Genomic DNA, 19156 nt, shown 5'->3' with positions numbered 1-19156 from the left:
AATTAAGGAATAAGTGGGTTAATCGTAGGCTCAAAGTTGGCGAACAATGGAAGATAAAAGGTAAGGCTATTTGGGTAAGTGAGCTAATTGAAACAATGGCCTCAATCATATAAATGCATGTATACATGGAATAATGGACATAAAGAATCGAACAAATCAAAGATTACAATCATAGAAAGAGAATAATACACACAAGAATGAAAATAAGTGGTTATATGATGTAACCACACAATTAGGCTCAAAACTCACAAGCTTGTGTTCTTAGCCCAAAAAATCATGTTTCACAATATATAATTCAAGCAAGTTCAATGAAAATTTTTTTTACTCAAATCAATTGGGTTGCCTATAGATAAATTCTTGAAGAATTTCATTATTTTGACTAAGCTTATTATGTATACATATGCAAAAATAAGAAAATGCAACAAAAATTCCTAAAAGGCCTAAAATGAAATGCGAAAGTATCAGGATTAGAAATTTGTCACCCAGGAGCACTGACTAGTCGGACGACCTCCCCACACTTAAAAGTTTGCACCGTCCTCGGTGCATTCAAAGATGAACAAGGCGGTACGGCGACTACACGGGTTGACACCTTCAGCTGGCAGATCAACCGGTTGCTGCATGTTCTTTCTCCCGCTTCCATTTTTAGCTTATGGTGCGTCATTCATGAAAAATAGAAAATAATACCGTAAGATGCGAAAATGTAAAGCAAGAAAGCATACATTGTTGGAATGAGGTAAAAACTACTAGAATGGGGTGAGTGAATTAGTGTGACATTAATGACAAATAGGTGTGTGAATTCTAAATTAGGCGCCTTTTAGCACACACACTATTATAGAGAGATATGTCACATTTACACAAAAGAAGGATACACTTCACTCATTCTAGTATGCTTGGGATGCTTCAAAGTGACTTGTAAGTTAAGATAAACAAACAAGTGGTGAAGAAGCATAAAAGCATTCAAGCCATAATCAAGCAATTGTGAATTGGACGAAGGTATGGACATAGATTGATGTGCAAGGTACCTTTAATGAACAAAATGGAATATGAGACTTACACATCAATCAATGACACACTTTGAATTTGGCTCGCATCATCTAGTGGACATAAGATAGGACACATGGTTGCTATGTAATGTAATAAAAGAAAACTAGAGGTGAAAAGTCAATCACATAGCAAGCACGGTCCACATAGCTTGAGAACTTTAAAGAGGATGTCTTTAGGTGAGCTTCCAATCTAATCTCACAAAAGAACAATATGCCAAAATGAGTAATCTCAAATATGTGTAGAGCACATAAGTACACAATTAATGGTCAATCATGTCATTTAAGGCATAAGCATAACATATGGATGTATATGATCAAGCAACATGATGCATTAAGATAAATGCACAACATCCATCAAGAAATTGCCTAATCAAAGAAAAGGGTTCAAATCACATGGTGGCCAAATCATGCAATTCAAAAGACTTAAAAAGCTTGAAGGCAATGTCATTCACTTGGTGTTCACAAAAGTTAAGCATGAAGAATTCAAAACCAAGTGACAAATTGTAACCTCAACAAGAGAAACCAACAATGAATATCTAAAAACAATTATGCTAAAATAGCATTCAGTTAGTAATAAGCAGCAATATACAGCAAACAAGGTTAATAATCCAACACTTATCATGAAAAACAGAAAATTAAACAAAAATCAAACTAACCAAATAACTATCTAAAAGAAATGGTGTTAGATAGTGATTGGTAGTGTTGGATGATGGGTGAAGGAGGAAAAGAAAAGAGAAGAAGGGAAGAGAAGGAAAGAATGTGTAGAAGAAAAGAAAAGAAGATGATGAAACAGGGCTATCCACGCGTACGCGTAGGGTGACGTGTGCACGTGGTGAGGTGAAATGGGAGCGACGTGTACGCGTGATGGGTTATTTATAGAGGCGACGCGTACGCGTCCTTCACGCACATGCGTGGATGGCGGCAAGGGTGATCGATGCGTAAGCGTCTTCCACGCTTACGCATGGGTCGTAGTTGTGCCGCTGGCACAAAATGCGCACAAAGTAAGCACAACTCTCTGGAATTTGTATGGAGGTAGAAATTTTGAATCCACGTATATGCGTGGATAATGCGTGCGGGTGGATTGGCAAAAAACTTGGGGTCACGCATATGTGTGGAATGGTGCTCTATTTTTCAAAAATTTTCCATGTTCTTGCACCAAATCAAGCATTCCAAACCTCCAAACAGCTACCAAAAACACCATAAAACCTTATTTAACATCCTAGAATACTAACTAAACTCAACAAACCAATCAAAACATGAAATTAAACTAATTTACCAATATGTACAAAAGGAAAAAATGAAAAGATGTTACCATGGTGGGGTGTCTCCCACCTAACACTTTTATTTATTGTCCTTAAGTTGGACTTATGGGGAGCTCTTCCTCAAGGTGGCTTGTGCTTGAATCCATCCTTGAACATCCACCAATGCTTGGACTTCCAATAAGCTCCATTCTTCAAAATTAATGCCACCAAGCCTTGATGGAGTTCTTCACCAACCATGAGCTCCGAAAATTGATTCTCCTTGTGCGATCTGGGATCCCACATTTTTTTTGACACCCATCTTCAAGTTGATCATTATTGTGCCATCCGGGTGGTAAGCAAGATTAATTCTCAATGAAGTGCCTAACTCTCCTTCTAGACCCATCCAAGTTATCACTAGCCCAACCCTTGCATCTAATCCTTGAAGTATTGACCATAATGAGCCTTGATTTGCAATGCCAACCACGAAACATCCTTTTCTTACGCTTCATCCCGCAAAGTGCCCTAAGTTGACCATCCGTTTCAAGCAAACCATACTCAAGTAGGAGAATAAAGCTAATAGAGATAAGCTTTACCCACTCGAATGAAGGAATAGATGATAACCTAGGAAAAGAAACTTCTAAGGATCTTGACAAAGTGCACTCAACTCCCGTCCTTCTTTTTCTAAGGACCTCCATCTCCTCACAAGATTTCTCAATTTCAATCTTTTGTCCATCAATTTTATCTAACTATTTTCCCTTACTCAAACCTTAATTGGGAGGGTGGGAGGAGTCTACCTCCACAACACTTTCAAATTCACCAGGAGAAGGTTCTTCAAATTCAATGGATTCTTCACCACTAAGATTTGATGCTTGATCTTCATTGCCATGGGAACTCAATTCTTGCTCTATCCCATCCAATTCTTCATATAGAATATGCCTTGGAGGATGTGCACTTTCCTCCTTAACATCAACTTCATTCTTCTTGGAAGGGTTTCCCTTAACTCTAGGTTCCCATGGAGGTTCCGCATCTCCTAAGTCTTCAACCAATTCTTCCCCTTCTTCAACAATCATAGCTTCCTTGAATTGTTCCAATACAAAGCAACATTCCTCATTTTCTACCGGAGTTTTCAATCTTTCCTTCATGCTATGCTCCTCAATTGATTATCCACATGTGGCCATGGGAGTACTTTGAGTGCTCAAATATTGGGAGGCTAATCGGTTTACCACCTCGTCCAAGGCGGCCGTGAATTCTAGCACCTTTCTTTTCATCTCTTCTTGCCCTTGAAGAATAAGATCAAGGGTTGCATCTATTGGAGATTGGGGTAGATAAGAAGATTCACTGTTTTGGAGAAAGGGTTCATAATAGGAATGTGGTTCTTCTTGGTAGGGGTGTGGCGATTCAAAACTCCTCGATTGCTCCTCCACAATCATCCTTGAACATGTTTTGCTTGTGGTATGAATCCCATGAATCTATCTTTTGACGGATGGTTGCTTGAAGCTGATCCATTGATTCCTTGAGGCGATCCCTTGATTCTTGTTCCAAATTTCTAACATAAGTAAGATCATATTGCTCTTGGATCGATGGACATGAATATTCTTCCATGGAGGGTTATGGTAGAAAGTAGAATTCATCTTGTGGGTGAAAATTTGCATACATTGGAGGTGGATTGTAAGGTCCCACATCGGTTGGGAGGGGAACGAAGCATGCCTTATAAGGGTGTGGATACCTCTCCCTAACATGACGCGTTTTGATGAGTGAGTGTGGGGGGCTTCGGTAATCATCCCTATCATCAAAGGCAAAACCGTGAGGCCTTATGTGCCAAAGCAGACAATATCGTGCTAGCGAATGGTCTGGGCTGTTACACGATGCAAGCTAGCGCTGCTGCAACTGCTCATGCCATGGAGAAGATGGGACATGGAAATAGGAATTGGATTGGAGAAGGAACTGGGAATAACTTAGGGGTTGGTCCAATGACTCTGGCTACTTTTTTGAAGGTTAAGTCACCTACTTTCAAGGGGTCGACGGATCCTATTGAAGCTGATAACTGGTTCAAGCCATGGAGCACGCGTTGCAAGCTCAACATATTCCAAAAAACCAGTTTGTGGAATTTGCGGCCTATCCGTTGTTGGGTGAGGCTTAGCACTAGTGGCAGGGGGTGTGTCGACTGATGCAGCTACAAAATGAGGATATTCCATGGGAGTTATTTCAGACTGTTTTCTACAAGAAGTACTTTCCAGAGTCAATGAGGAAGACAAGGGAGTTGGAACTCATGCAGTTGAAGCACGGGTTTAAGACTGTAACAGAGTACACCAGTAAGTTTGAGGTGTTTTATAGGTTCTCAAGGAATTTTCAAGGTGCTCCCGAGTCCTACGAAAGTTGAAAATGCATCAAATACCAAGGATGCCTCAAGGATGACATTATGACTACTGTGGCTCCGTTGGAGATAAAAAGATTCTTAGAACTAGTGGACAAGGCTAGAGTGGTTAAAGATTATGCTAAGAAGGTGGCTTCGGCAAGGGATACTCGAGGAGGAAACAACAACCGAAGTCCTAGAGAGTATTTTCAACTGAGGGGATCGAACTTCAAAAGGGATGCACATGCTCCTTAGTACCCTCAAGATCAAGGCAACTTCAAAGGAGCTAACTATGATCTGTTTCTCCAGACAAATCTTGCTCAGCATTTTTTGTACATATATGAGGCTGATCTAAATCTTGCTCAGTATTTTTCGGTTCCTGCACTATAGGTTGAGCCGATGCCAGATGACCCTTGGGGGCACCATGTTGTAGCTACTCAGGCCGCACACTCTGATCCTACAATGGTTAGACCTTCTAATGTACCACCCATCTGGGTTGAGCAGTTGGAAGCAAATTTAGAGTCCGATGTGGAGTCTATTCTTGAGAAGGTTGGACCAGTTATCAGAAAGTTGTTTGGAGACCATCTAGAAGTTTGATGTAACTGACCTTATGTTCCTTTTGATGATCTATAGTACCGTTTTTCCTCGCTTTTATAGTATTTTAGAGGGATAGTATCTTTCAATAGATCTGTTCCAGCTTAAGGGACCCGTGTAAGGGTTGGGACTATTTTTTATATCTTGTCTATGTATATACTCAATGTAGTTAATCTGTATTTTGGATATTTGGCATGTACCTTTCGACCTATGTCATATATTTTGTCTATCCTTATATGTCTTTCTTGTGATATTACTATAACTATTATTATGAGTTTGCGAAAGATTTATTTCAATGCCTTAACACACCAAAACAGAAACGACTTTTATTAATCACGTTAATTCGAAAAAGGCTTCTAGAAATACCTGATAATGAAATTTCGAGTCAATAGCCAAGTAGGTCCGTATGACAAGTAACACCTAAACGATTGGAATTAGTCATGATGTGTCAAAAGTTGGGTCATTAAAAGTTAGTATCATAGCACTTCGTCCTTAGAGCCTTGGAATGGACTGATTATGCTTCCTTGCATACTCTGAATTTTTATTCCATGCAGTTAGGATATTCTATAATATATTCTGCATAAAGGTCTGTGGATATCCATTTTAGTAATACTGATACTTGATTTTGATATGTTAAGATTGATCACCTTAATATTGATTGTTAGGTATCAATAGAACTCAAATGGTTGTGAACAGATAAGGACACCCTTGACCAGAGGAAACGAGTGAGGAGACTTTTCTTGGCATAATGACTATCCTCGAATTCATAAACGCTATGGTCACTGTTGTACGCAATTCAGTAGCTGCTACCAATCGAGTAGTTGAATGTCTTAATCGTCAAAACGGAGCTGAAAGTAGTCATGGGGCTAGACAAGGAAACAGGAATGATGATGAAACAAAAGGTAGGGCACGCAACGGTAACCAACCAATGACACTAGCTTCTTTCTTAAAGATAACCCAACGCAGTTCAATGGAAACACAAGTGCTACATGAGATGATGATTGGTTCAAGGAGATAGGGCGATCCTTACGAGCACAACAAGTCCCTGAAGGACATCGTGTAGAATTTGCTGCTTACATGCTGAGAATGATGCACAATACTGGTGGCAAGGAGTACTTCAACTACTAATCCTTCTAACACCAAATCTCAATAATTTTCTCAATATTCAAGCTTAGCAACAGCCCTTAAATACATAAAAAATAGTTCAATTCTTGTCAGATCTATAATGGTCGAACTTTAAAGCATCAAAATCAACGAGATTTAACAAAATTTCAAGCACAAAATCACTCAAATTCAAAAAATAATCATCAAACCAAAAATCACACATAAAGAATACATTTAATTCATATTAAAATTATCGAATTCTACCTCCGTACAGAATCAAAATAACAGAAGCTCCGGAGAAGCTTTCTGACCGAGCTACTAAAGAAGAAAATGTTAGAAATCGTCTGTGCCTTCTAGAATTCCAATTGGTCGAACTCAAAAGGAAGAGGAGCTACGTCACTATCAACTTCTACCGAAGAAAAGTGATGCCAACGTGTAGAAAAGGAAGATACATCTACTTTTATCGAATTAGGTTTTTTATTGGAATTACGGATCGTAAGAAATCAGAGTCGAAAGCCAAACGGTCATAGAGGTTCTCTCTTATTCACTCTCGGTTCGTTTGTTTCTTTTCCAAGTTCGATGACAAATGAAGAGAAATGAAGATGAATAATAATGATTCTTGATTAAGTGGCATTGATTTATTAAATGAAAGGGATATATATATATATATATATATATATATATATATATATATATATATATATATATATATATATGTAAGCCATGTTTTCATTTTTCCTTTTGTTTCTTTGATGGCTTCGGCCACTTTCTTTTTTTTTTTTGAACAATAATAATAATAATTAGCTAATGAGTTATAACTCAAATGGCATAGTTTCTTCATACTCATTTAAGAGGTTGCAGGTTCGAGTCTTCTTATCTTTGGTAAAAAAAAATAATAATTAAAATTCTTTTATCTTTTTCTAAATATCTCATTATAATAAAAATTATTTAGAAAGTCTAATGGATTTTAAATTCAAAGTATCATAAAATTTAATTTAATAACTTTAAAAAAATATTTTTTTTAAATAAAATTCTCAATAAATATAATAAATCGTAAATCACTCATTATTTAATTTTCAAAAGGTCAGATTGTTATATTGCCGACTCACTGTCACAGGTGCGAGCAACTGGATCTTCTTCTTACTTCTGGGTCAGTGGGTCAGCATCTGCTTCTGTGTATTCTAGATTTCTAGTTCGTCATTTGCCATTGTTTCTCATCTTTTTTAATTATTTCCCTGTTCTAAATTTTTCTTTATTTTTTGAAAGAAATTTGTTACAATAAAAATATGTATCCACAATTTTTATTGGAATTTGATAATTAGTGATTTTTGGACCTAAGAAAATTTGATTGTGGCTATGGTTTATGGTTGGACTAATTATTTTATTATTTTTGTTCTTAGATCTGATTTTTCTTATCCTAGTTAAGGTTGATGGTTGGATTATTTTCTATTATTGTGTAATTATTTGTTCTATTTTCTGTTATTGTATTATGTTTTTTCTTTCTGTTTTGTTGCTTTTTTGAACTATTTTTTATTCAATATTAATACTATTATGATTTTGGTTGTGATTCTTGGATCTATACAGTATGCTGTTCTTGATCTTTGTTCTGATTTTGTTCTTGATTCTTGGTTTATTTATTGATTGTGATATTTATGCATTTTGATAACAGTGAATTTCAATTCAGTTTGGTTGGTCACTTTTGATAAAGAATTGAAAATTATCACTCTTATGAGTTTTGACTGTTTCAAATATGAGTCCATTATTTTTCCCATTTAGCCAAGTAAAAAGTGACATGATACATTATACTTAATAAGCCAAATTAAATAAAATGTAATTGATTTCGAGATTTTATATTCTTCATTTTAACCTTTATTAATTTGACTAACTCATGTTTCTAGCATGAAGATTAATTGGTCACAACCAAATTCAAAATGAAGCTTAAAAGTGTTGTCCATTATTTATTATTTATCATATCCTTTCTTATTAGATAGAAAGAATATACCAGAAAAATGTTTCTAGCATGAACATTAATGGGACTTTTTAAACTTCAACCCTATTAAAATTCAATTCTTCTTCAAAGTTATGCTTCTGCATTTTTTTGTTCTATAAGTTATTTTACATGATTGGGTGTAGAAAAAAGTTCAGGTCATTTATTTTGGGTGTTCTTTTATTTTGGCTATTTGTTATTGTTGGATCACAGATCACTTTAATTTTGGGTGTTTTCTCATTTTGAGTTATATACTTTGCTTTATATGCAAAGTAAGATGACTGAAAACAGTAATATTGAAGCAGCAGGGATGTCTGCTAGCACTCAACTATCTTCTCCACCGTCAAGTATTCATAAAAATGGGTCAGCTGTTTGGGATCATTTTGATATAGAGAATGCTATCAAGAAGAAGGCTACATGCAAATATTGTGGTAGCTTAATACAATATGGGAATAAAACCAGCTCAATGGGTGGTTATTTGAGAAGATCCAAGCAAAATCCTAATAATAATTCGAACAAATGAAGAAAAACAACAACCGCACCGGCTATAAATGAGCATGGTGTTTTAAATTCACCCAATGCTTCCAAATTTGACCAAGAGGAGGCTCAAAGGGCACTTGTAGAAATGTTTGTTGGGGAAGAGCTACCATTTCGCTTCGTTGAGAGCCTAAAATTTCGAAGATTTATGCATGCTCTACAAGCAAGATTCAAAGTTCCTTCATGGACTACATTAGCACGTGACATTGAAGCTCTTTATACTGAAGAGAAGATGAAGTTGCAAGATTTTTTTCTCGACAAATTGTGGTAGAGTATGTCTAACAACTGACACTTGGACTTCAATTCAAAATTTTGCTTATATGAGTTTGATAGCACATTTTGTGGATTTGGATTGGAAATTGCATAAAAAATACTTCATTTTTGCCAAGTGACAAGTCATTCAGGAGAGGTTGTAGGAGCAACTATTAAATCTTGTTTAAATAATTGAAATTTGAATCAGGTATTTAGTGTGACAATTGATAATGCATTGTCTAATGATGTTGCAATTAAATATCTGAAGCAATGATTAAGTTCTTGGAATAGCATTATTTTGAATGGTGAATTTATTCACATGAGGTGTTGTTCACATATTCTAAACTTAATTGTAAAAGAAGGGTTGAAAGAGATCGATAAATTAGTTTTGAGGATTCGTAGTGCAGTAAAATATGTTAGATCTTCCCCATCTTGAGCCACTAGGGTTCAAAAGTGTGTTGAACTAGAAAACATTCAATATAAAGGCTTGTCTTGCATGGATGTTAAGACTAAGTGGAACTCTACCTATCAAATGTTAGAGGTAGCTTTGAAGCATCTCAAAGCATTTGAATTGCTTCCTTTGAAAGATAACACATATATAGAAGAGATGAGTGGAGAAAAAGGGAGAGGTGTGCCTTCTGATTCAGACTGAGAGTATGCTATGTCCATTGTACCATTTTTGCGAGTGTTCAGTGATGCCACTGTACATATTTCTGGTACATTATATATTACCAGTGATATGTATATGAAGGAAGTATTTGCAATTGGACGATTTATTCGTCATTCTTGTGATTCTGTTGATTTCAGTAGACGATTTATTCGTCATTCTTATGATTCTGTTGATTTCAGTACTATGTCAATGGCAGAAAGGATGAGGGTTAAGTATGAGAAGTATTGGGGCAATCCTGATTAAGTGAATATGTTGTTATTGATTGCTATCGTACTTAATCCAATGCAAAAGATTGAGTATGTCAATTATTTCTTGGATTACTTATTTGGAGAAGAAAGAGGGGGCCAATTGAAGTCCAAGTTGTCCAAGTACATAAAGTTACTTTATCAGTAATACCAAAGTTCTGAGAAAGCAAGTAAAGCTAATATGCAAGATGTTGAAGCCAACAACATTAATACCGATGTTCATGGCATGAGCTTTTCTCTACAAGTAACAGGTCGTAGAACAAATACAATGCAAGATCTGAACTTGATAAATATTTACAAGAAGAATGCGAAACATACTCCCAAAAGTTCGATATCCTAATTGGTGGAAGGTCAACTTAACTTGATTTTTGCTTCTGGAAAATATGGCTCGTGAGGTATTGGCTATACCTGTTTCTACGGTAGCTTCAGAGTCTGCATTTAGTATTGGAGAAAGAGTCCTCGATCCATACCGCAGTTCCTTAATACCTATAATGGTAAAGGCCTTAGTCTGCATAGGAGATTGGCTTAAGGAAGATCTTTTCTCTTCTTTAGATGATGATGATGGTGAAGTTCTTCAACAAGTTGATCAAGGTATAAAATTTTTTTCATATTAGTTACAAATTAAAATTTGTTGAAAATATAGACTTGATATTAAGAGTAAAGTATCATTTGAGTAGGATAACATTGGTAGTAGGATAACATTGAATCACGTTTATAAACGTTAAGGATACAAATAGGACGATTTAAACGTTAGAGACACAAATAGGACTTACCCGAAACGTTAGGGACAAAAACGATACTTTACTCTTAATTTGTTTTCCTTGGCAGATATATTTTTCTCTAATGATGGTGCTTGTTCTATGACAGCATCAATTGATAAACTTGATGATGACTAGGTATGCTTAGTATTCACATTTGGTTTTATACTTTCATTCGAAGATTTATCTCAAAATGATAAAGATATATTTTGTTATGTGCAGATACATTTTTCTCAAAAGTTGTAGTTGTTTGATGACTTTGTTGGCATCTTTTGATATTTTGTGGTTGTTATTCTAGGGAGATTTTTTGGTGGTATCCTTTTGATGTTTTGAGAATGATTAAATATTATATAGATTAGCTATTGTCATTAGATTTATAAAGAACCAAATCGTAGTTGTAATGGACCTATATAGTTTAAAAAAGACTTTAGTATTAATTTTACTTTTAAAAAAATTATGGTTTGAAAATTAGATTTTCTAAAACTGGTTTTAAAATTAGATTTTTGGTTAAAAAAACTGGTTTGGAAATGGATTTCTAAAACCGGGATTTTTGGTTAAAAAATCTGGTTTTTGAGGTTAAAAAATATGATTTTAAAACTAGATTTTCAAAAAAAAATGAATTTTAAATTTGGATATTAAAAAACCAGATTTAAAATCGAATTTTAAATTTAGATATTAAAAAATTAGATTTAAATATTAAAATCGGTCTGCAATCAGTTTTTAATTTTTTAAACCGGTTTAAAACCAATTTCTCTTTTTAATTCGATTCTAATTTAATTTCATGAACCACAAAACTTGTTATAAAGTGGATGCGGTTTAGCTTTTGAAAATCCAAACCATGTCCACCCCTAGGTTCAATACACTCTTGTAGCAGTAACAATGTAAAGTGTAAGATTATAATAACATAACAGGTCACTACACTAACCCTTTGATTCTTCAAGCAACTTACAATTAGTCGAAGAATTACGATCAAGATAGAAGAATGGGAAGAGATGATAAATTAGTTAATTGTTAGTATCATAAATAGTTTGATATGGTTGATTCTTTATGTAATGTAATAGCATTAGTATAAAGTTTATAGTCTATTCTCTAATGCTCAATTGCTCATCAATATTGCTCTTTAGATTTTTGATTTAATTTTATTCAACTTTTGTAATTAAGAGTTTGGTGCATTTCAAATCTGATTTTTCTACTTAATTGAATTTTTTTTAATAATAAACTTTAATATTTAAACTTGTTTGTGAATTTTCAACTAAAAATTATAGATAAATTATTATAAGAAATTAAAAAACTTTGAATTTTGTTAGTTTAGAAATTATTAAATTTAAATATTTAAAATTATATATTGAATTTTCAAATACATTTTTAAAAAAAATTAAAATTTAAGTTTACCATTAGATTTACCGTGGGTTAAATCCGCCGGTAACTATTAATTTAATTATTAATAATAAATAATATATTACCGTTGGATTTATCAGGAGAAAAATATGATGGTAACAAGGTCAAGAATTTTGCAATTAAAATTTTATATCCGTTGATAATTAGCGGCAGATGAAAAAATCTACTAAAAAACAGTTACCAACGAGATTTATATTATTAAATTTATTCTGCCACTTAATTCAATGGTAAATAGGTTACTGACAAATTTTTTTGATAAATTAACTGATAAATCTGATAATATTCGATGACTTTTTTGTAGTGAAATTATGAATTTGTATGGGAGAATGACAACACAAGAAAAAAGTAAAAAAAAATAAATAAATAAGAGAAGAAAGAAATAAAAATATTTAAACCGCACCTTTAATTTCTTTCAATTAAATAGAGAGACATGCACAATGCATTTTTATTCTTCAATATTTTGTACGAGTACTGACGAAAAATCATAGCTCCTTGCTGAAATGAGTTTGTATTGTTGAAATAACAACACTCTTATTTTATTTTATTTTTGGTAGGCTTAGTTACACTATAGACCTATATATGATGAATGTTCTACGTAATATCTTGATATAAATAATCATTCCCAAAATTTTAGTGACTGAGTAAAAACTTAAATGGTTTTATATCTAAATAAATCATGTTAATACTTAATATATATGCTGAGTATTCCTATAATCCATCATAATATCATATATATGTCATTGTTTGTGTTCTTCTAGAAGAGCCGGGCCACATAACTACGAGAAAGAAATAATCAAAAGGCTCATTTTAAAAATTTAGAGCAGGCACGCATATCACTCATAAAATCTTGAAAGAAATTACAGGGCAAATTAAATAAAATTAAGAAATGAAAATAGCTATTGATGATGCCCATCAAACGAACTACTATACCATACTTAAGACTATTATAAAATGACATGACACATGACTACTCGCATTTAATTTCCTCAAAGATTTTTTGTAGAAAGATTCATGCATTCGGATCCTATCTCTTGATTATTGTTGTAGTAACTTGGGGCGAATGAACGCACTGTTTTTCATTCTGAGCTGCGGGGACACCAATATTGTTATATTATGATTCGAATTTAATTGCAGAATCTACTTCTTCTTGTGTACATTCATGTTTAATTGCATTGGGAGAATAACGACGTTGAAGTTGCCACGTGGATGTATAAAGTGTTGCGATTGTATCCTTGTGCAACGTAACACATACTAAGAGTTGTTCATAGTTTGAATCCTTACGGCATTATTAGTGAGGTTTGGTTTCTCAAGGCACCGAAGGATTGGCTTTTAAATAAAGTGTGAGGAAGGACTCACGACAAATTTTTAAATAAAATTTTAATATTTAACATGTCAAAATAAGAGATCTTGTGGAAAATTAAAAAAAATGAGTAGTTAATATGGCAAATGTTTTTATCGGTTAACTACAAGTTTTGAGTTTGATTTTTGGAGGTAAAAAAAATAATAATAAAATAAATTCTATTTAAAAACAAATTTTTTATTTATCGATTAATATTGTAAATTTTAGTTAATATTTTAAATTATTTTTTTATATTTTTTTATTTTTCTAATATCACTCTTAATATTACTACAATTTTGTCTGTTGTCGTCACCCTCTCCAACTACCTTAAAATCCTATAAAAATATTTGAAAGGCAATAATAAACAACCAAAAAAGCCCAATTTTTTTATAATTTTGGTTTAATAATAACTGATGTACTGTAAATATAATTTTTTTTTTGAAACAAGAGCTCAACACAAATGTGGAGCGTTAGAGACATAAACCAACATAAAAATACCTATAGTAGTCACCTAAAATTCTCAAACAAATGCGTATTCCTATGTCATCTCCGGCATTGCCATCAACAACAAAAGGGATCGTCGCTCCTCCACTCCTCGTAGCTAAGTATAGTCATGTTGATGATGTCTTCAACACGTTTTTTTGTATTTTGAAATAATCTCCTATTCCTTTGCAACCAGACGTTCCAGATTACCGCGAAAAAATTTATAAACCACTTCTTACTTTCCTCCTTCCTCGTGACACCTGTCCAGCTTTGAAAGTGTTCCTTTAAAATGCCCAGAATGGACCAAATTTTGCCAAATTCTAATAACCAAGCGCACCACACCTGCCATGTAAAATCACAACCAAGAAACAGGTGGTAGACATATTCAACATCCTTATCACATAAAACACGCACATTATCACCCAGATTAATAATTCCGAGTCGACAAAGTCTTTCTTTTGTATTCACTCTACCTATCAACGCAAACCATATAAATAGCTCAACTCTTGGAGGGACTAAACCTTTCCAAATAGCCTTAGTAAAGCTATAGCTTGTTATGTCCTCCGAAAGTGTCTCCACCTGTAGTACCTTGATGAGCGGATAATTTATACGCTTTTTGGCATTGTTTTTACATAGTTTTTAGTATATTTTTATTAGTTTTTAAATAAAATTCACATTCCTGGACTTTACTATGAGTTTGTGTGTTTTTCTGGGATTTCAGGTATTTTCTGGCTGAAATTGAGAGACTTGAGCAAAAATCATATTCAGAGGTTGAAGAAGGACTGCAGATGCTGTTGGATTCTGACCTCCCTGCACTCAAAGTGAATTTTCTAGAGCTACAGAACTCCAAATGGCGCGCTCTCAATTGCGTTGGAAAGAAGACATCCGGGGATTTCCAGCAATATATAATAGTCTATACTTTGCCCGAGTTTAGACGACGCAAACTGGCGTTCAACGCTAGCTCCCTGCCCTATTCTGGAGTCAAACGCCAGAAACAGGTTGCAAAGTGGAGTTAAACGCCAGAAACAGGTTATAAACTGGCGTTTAACTCCAGGAAAGACCTCTCCACGTGAAAGCTTCAATGCTCAACCCAAGCACACACCAAGGGCGCCCCGGAAGTGAATTTCTGCATCATTTACTTATCTCTGTAACCCTAGTAACTAGTGTAGCATAAATAGGACTTTTTACTATTGTATTCAGGGATCTTTGGATGTTTTAGTTCTGAGATCATGGAGGCTGGCCTCTCGGCCATGCCTAGACCTTGTTCTTATGTATTTTCAACAGTAGAGTTTCTACACACCATAGATTAAGGTGTGGAGCTCTGCTGTTCCTCGAGTATTAATGCGAAGTACTATTGTTTTTCTATTCAATCCAAGCTTATTCCTAATCTAAGATATTCATTCGCACCCAAGAACATGATGAATGTGATGATTATGTGACGCTCATCACCATTCTCACTTATGAACACGTGCCTGACAACCACTTCCGTTCTACATGAAGATGAGATAGAATGAGTATCTCTTAGATATCTAATACAGGGGACCGAGTCCGAGATATTAGAGTCTTCGTGGTATAAGTTAGAACCCATGGACGGCCATTCCTGAGATCCGAAAAGTCTAAACCTTGTCTGTGGTATTCCGAGTAGGATCTGGGAAGGGATGGCTGTGACGAGCTTCAAACTCGCGAGTGCTGGGCATAGTGACAGACGCAAAAGGATAGTAAATCCTATTCCAGTATGATCGAGAACCGACAGATGATTAGCCATGCAGTGACAGCGCATTGGACCATTTTTACAGAGAGGACGGGATGTAGCCATGACAACGGTGATGCCCAACATACAGCTTGCCATGGAAAGAAGTAGGAATGATTGGATGAAGACAGCAGGAAAGCAGAGGTTCAGGAGAAACAAAAGCATTTCTATACGCTTATCTAAAATTCTCGACAATGAATTACATAAGTATCTCTATCCTAGTTTATATTTTAATTATGTTTTAATTATCAATTGTCTATAACCATTTGAATCCGCCTGACTGAGATTTACAAAGTGACCATAGCTTTCTTCAAGCCGACAATCTCCATGGGATCGACCCTTACTCACGTAAGGTTTATTACTTGGACGACCCAGTGCACTTGCTGGTTAGTTGTGCGAAGTTGTGACAAAGTGTGATTCACGTTTGAGAGCACCAAGTCTTTGGCGCCATTGTTGATGATCACAATTTCGTGCACCAAGTTTTTGGTGCCATTTCCGGGGAAGGGAACGAACAACAATTTCACATTTGTTTCCGGCAACAACAGTGCCAAGTTAGGTTCGGCAACAACACCAAGTTTTTGGCGCCGTTGCCGGGGATAGTTCGAGTTTGGACAACTGACGGTTCATCTTGTTGCTCAGATTAGGTAATTTTATTTTAATTTTAAGCTTTTATTTTTATTTTCGAAAAATATTCGACAAAAAAAAATTCAAAAAAATAAATTATTCTATGGCTTCAAAATTTAAGAATGAATTCTAGAGTTTCATGAAACATGTTGAAGCCTGGCTGGCTGTAAAGCCATGTCTAACTCTTTTGACAGAGGCTTCCACTCATCAGCACAGAAGCAAGTTGAATGAAGTATCAGCTATTGTATGTCTGATTTGTATCTGCTAAAGCTTAGCTGGCCATTGGCCATGTCTAGTGTTTTGGACTGGAGCTTTCACTGAAAGCTTGGCTGGCTAGTGAGCCATGTCTAATTCCTGGACCGGAGTTTTAGACTAACATTGCAAGATTCTTGGAATTCCTATTAAAAATTTTGAAATCCTTATTTTCCTTTTCAAAAGAATTTTCAAAAAATCCAAAAAAAATTAATAAAATCATAAAAACCAAAAATATTTTGTGTTTCTTGTTTGAGTCTAGTGTCAAGTCATAAGTTTGGTGTCAATTGCATGTTTATCTCTTTCTTGCATTTTTCGAAAATTCATGCATTGCATTCTTCATGATCTTCAAGTTGTTCTTGATGAATTTCCTTGTTTGATCTTTGCATTTTCATGTTTTGCATCTTTTTCTTATTTTTCATATGCATTTTCAATTTGTTAGTGTCTAAAAATTAAAAATTTCTAAGTTTGGAGTCTTGCATGTTTTCCTTTTCTAAAAAAAATTTCAAAAAAATAAGTTCTTGGTGTTTATCTTGACATTCAAAGTGTTCTTGGTGTTCATCTTGACATTCATAGTGTTCTTGCATGCATCATTTGTTTTGATCCAAGATTTTCATGCATTGAGTCTTTTTTATGTTTTTCTCTTTCATCATTAAAAATTCAAAAAAATAAAAAAATATCTTTCCCTTTTTCACTCATAAAATTCGAAAATTTGAGTTGACTTTTTCAAAAATTTTTAAAATCTATTTATTTCTTATGAGGCAAATCAATTTTTCAATTTAAAAAAAAATTCTATCTTTTTCAATTTTTTTCAAAAATCAAATCTTTTTCATTTTTCTTTCATAATTTTCGAAAATTTCAAATTGATTTTCAAAAATCTTTTTCTTATTTTTATTTCATATTTTCAAAATTAATGCTAACAATTAATGTGATTGATTCAAAAATTTTAAGTTTGTTACTTGCCTAATAAGAAAGTTTCAATCTTTAAATTTTAAAATCCTATCTTTTTGTTTCTTGTTAGTCAAGTAATCAACTTTAATTTTCAAAATCAAATCTTTTTAAATTTCTTTTTCAAAATTAATTTCAAAATCTTTTCTAACTTATTTTCTAGCTTCTTGTCTTTTCAAAATTGATTTTCAAATCTTTTTCAATTAATCTTATCTTTTTGTTTGATTCATATCTTTTTCAAAACTACCTAACTAACTCTCTCTTTCTAATTTTCGAAAATTCCTTCCCTCTTTTTCAAAATTCCTTTTTTTATTAACTAATTGTTTTAATTTTTACTTTAATTTAATTTCATTTTTCTTTTGTGTATTTTCGAATTCTAACTTTAAATTTAATTTAAAAACAAAAATATTTTTCTTTTCTTTTCAATGATTTTCGAAAATTCTTCTCCCTCTTTCCGTGTTCGAATTCTTTTCTGCTCACATAAAGGAACCTCTCTACTGTGGCAAAAAGGATCCCTATTATTTTCTGTTTTCTTCTTTTTCATATGAGCAGGAACAAGGATAAGAACATTTTTGTTGAAGCTGATCCTGAACCTGAAAGGACTCTGAAGAGGAAGCTAAGGGAAGCCAAAGCACAACTCTCTGGAGAAAATCTGACAGAAATTTTCGAAAAAGAAAGAGACATGGCCGAAAATAATAACAATGCAAGGAAGATGCTTGGTGACTTTATTGCACCAAATTCCAATTTACATGGAAGACGCATCTCAATCCCTGCCATTGGAGCAAACAATTTTGAGCTAAAGCCTCAATTAGTTTCTCTGATGCAACAGAACTGCAAGTTTCATGGACTTCCATCAGAAGATCCTTTTCAGTTCTTAACTGAATTCTTGCAAATCTATGATATTGTTAAGACCAATGGGGTTGATCCCGAGGTCTACAGGCTTATGCTTTTCCCATTTGCTGTAAGAGACAGAGCTAGAGTATGGTTGGACTCTCAACCTAAAGATAGCCTGAACTCTTGGGATAAGCTGGTCACGGCTTTCTTAGCCAAGTTCTTTCCTCCTCAAAAGCTTAGCAAGCTTAGAGTGGATGTTCAAACCTTCAAATAGAAAGAAGGTGAATCCCTCTATGAAGCTTGGGAGAGATACAAGGAACTGACCAAAAAGTGTCCTTCTGACATGCTTTCAGAATGGACCATCCTGGATATATTCTATGATGGTCTGTTTAAGCTATCAAAGATGTCACTGGACCATTCTGCAGGTGGATTCATTCACCTAAAGAAAACGCTTGCAGAAGCTCAGGAACTCATTGACATGGTTGCAAATAACCAGTTCATGTACACTTCTGAAAGGAATTCTGTGAGTAATGGGACGCCTCAGAGGAAGGGAGTTCTTGAATTTGATACTCTGAATGCCATATTGGTTCAGAACAAAATATTGACTCAGAAAGTTAATATGATTTCTCAGAGTCTGAATGGAATGCAAGCTGCATCCAACAGTACTCAAGAGGCATCTTCTGTAGAAGAAGCTTATGATCCTGAGAACCCTGCAATAACAGAGGTGAATTACATGGGTAAACC

General features: G+C 34.3%; 1 non-coding gene across 1 annotated transcript; it reads right to left on the bottom strand.

The window, feature by feature from the left end:
- Positions 1-18653: 18653 nt before the first annotated feature.
- LOC112725970 (small nucleolar RNA R71) lies at positions 18654-18761 on the bottom strand. Its single transcript, XR_003165046.1, has one exon. It is a non-coding gene; the product is annotated as a small nucleolar RNA R71 (small nucleolar RNA).
- Between the last annotated feature and the right edge of the window lie 395 nt (positions 18762-19156).

Source organism: Arachis hypogaea, chromosome 11, assembly GCF_003086295.3.
Source record: "Arachis hypogaea cultivar Tifrunner chromosome 11, arahy.Tifrunner.gnm2.J5K5, whole genome shotgun sequence".
Taxonomy (NCBI): Eukaryota; Viridiplantae; Streptophyta; class Magnoliopsida; order Fabales; family Fabaceae; genus Arachis; species Arachis hypogaea.
This window is presented reverse-complemented; position numbering and strand designations above follow the sequence as displayed.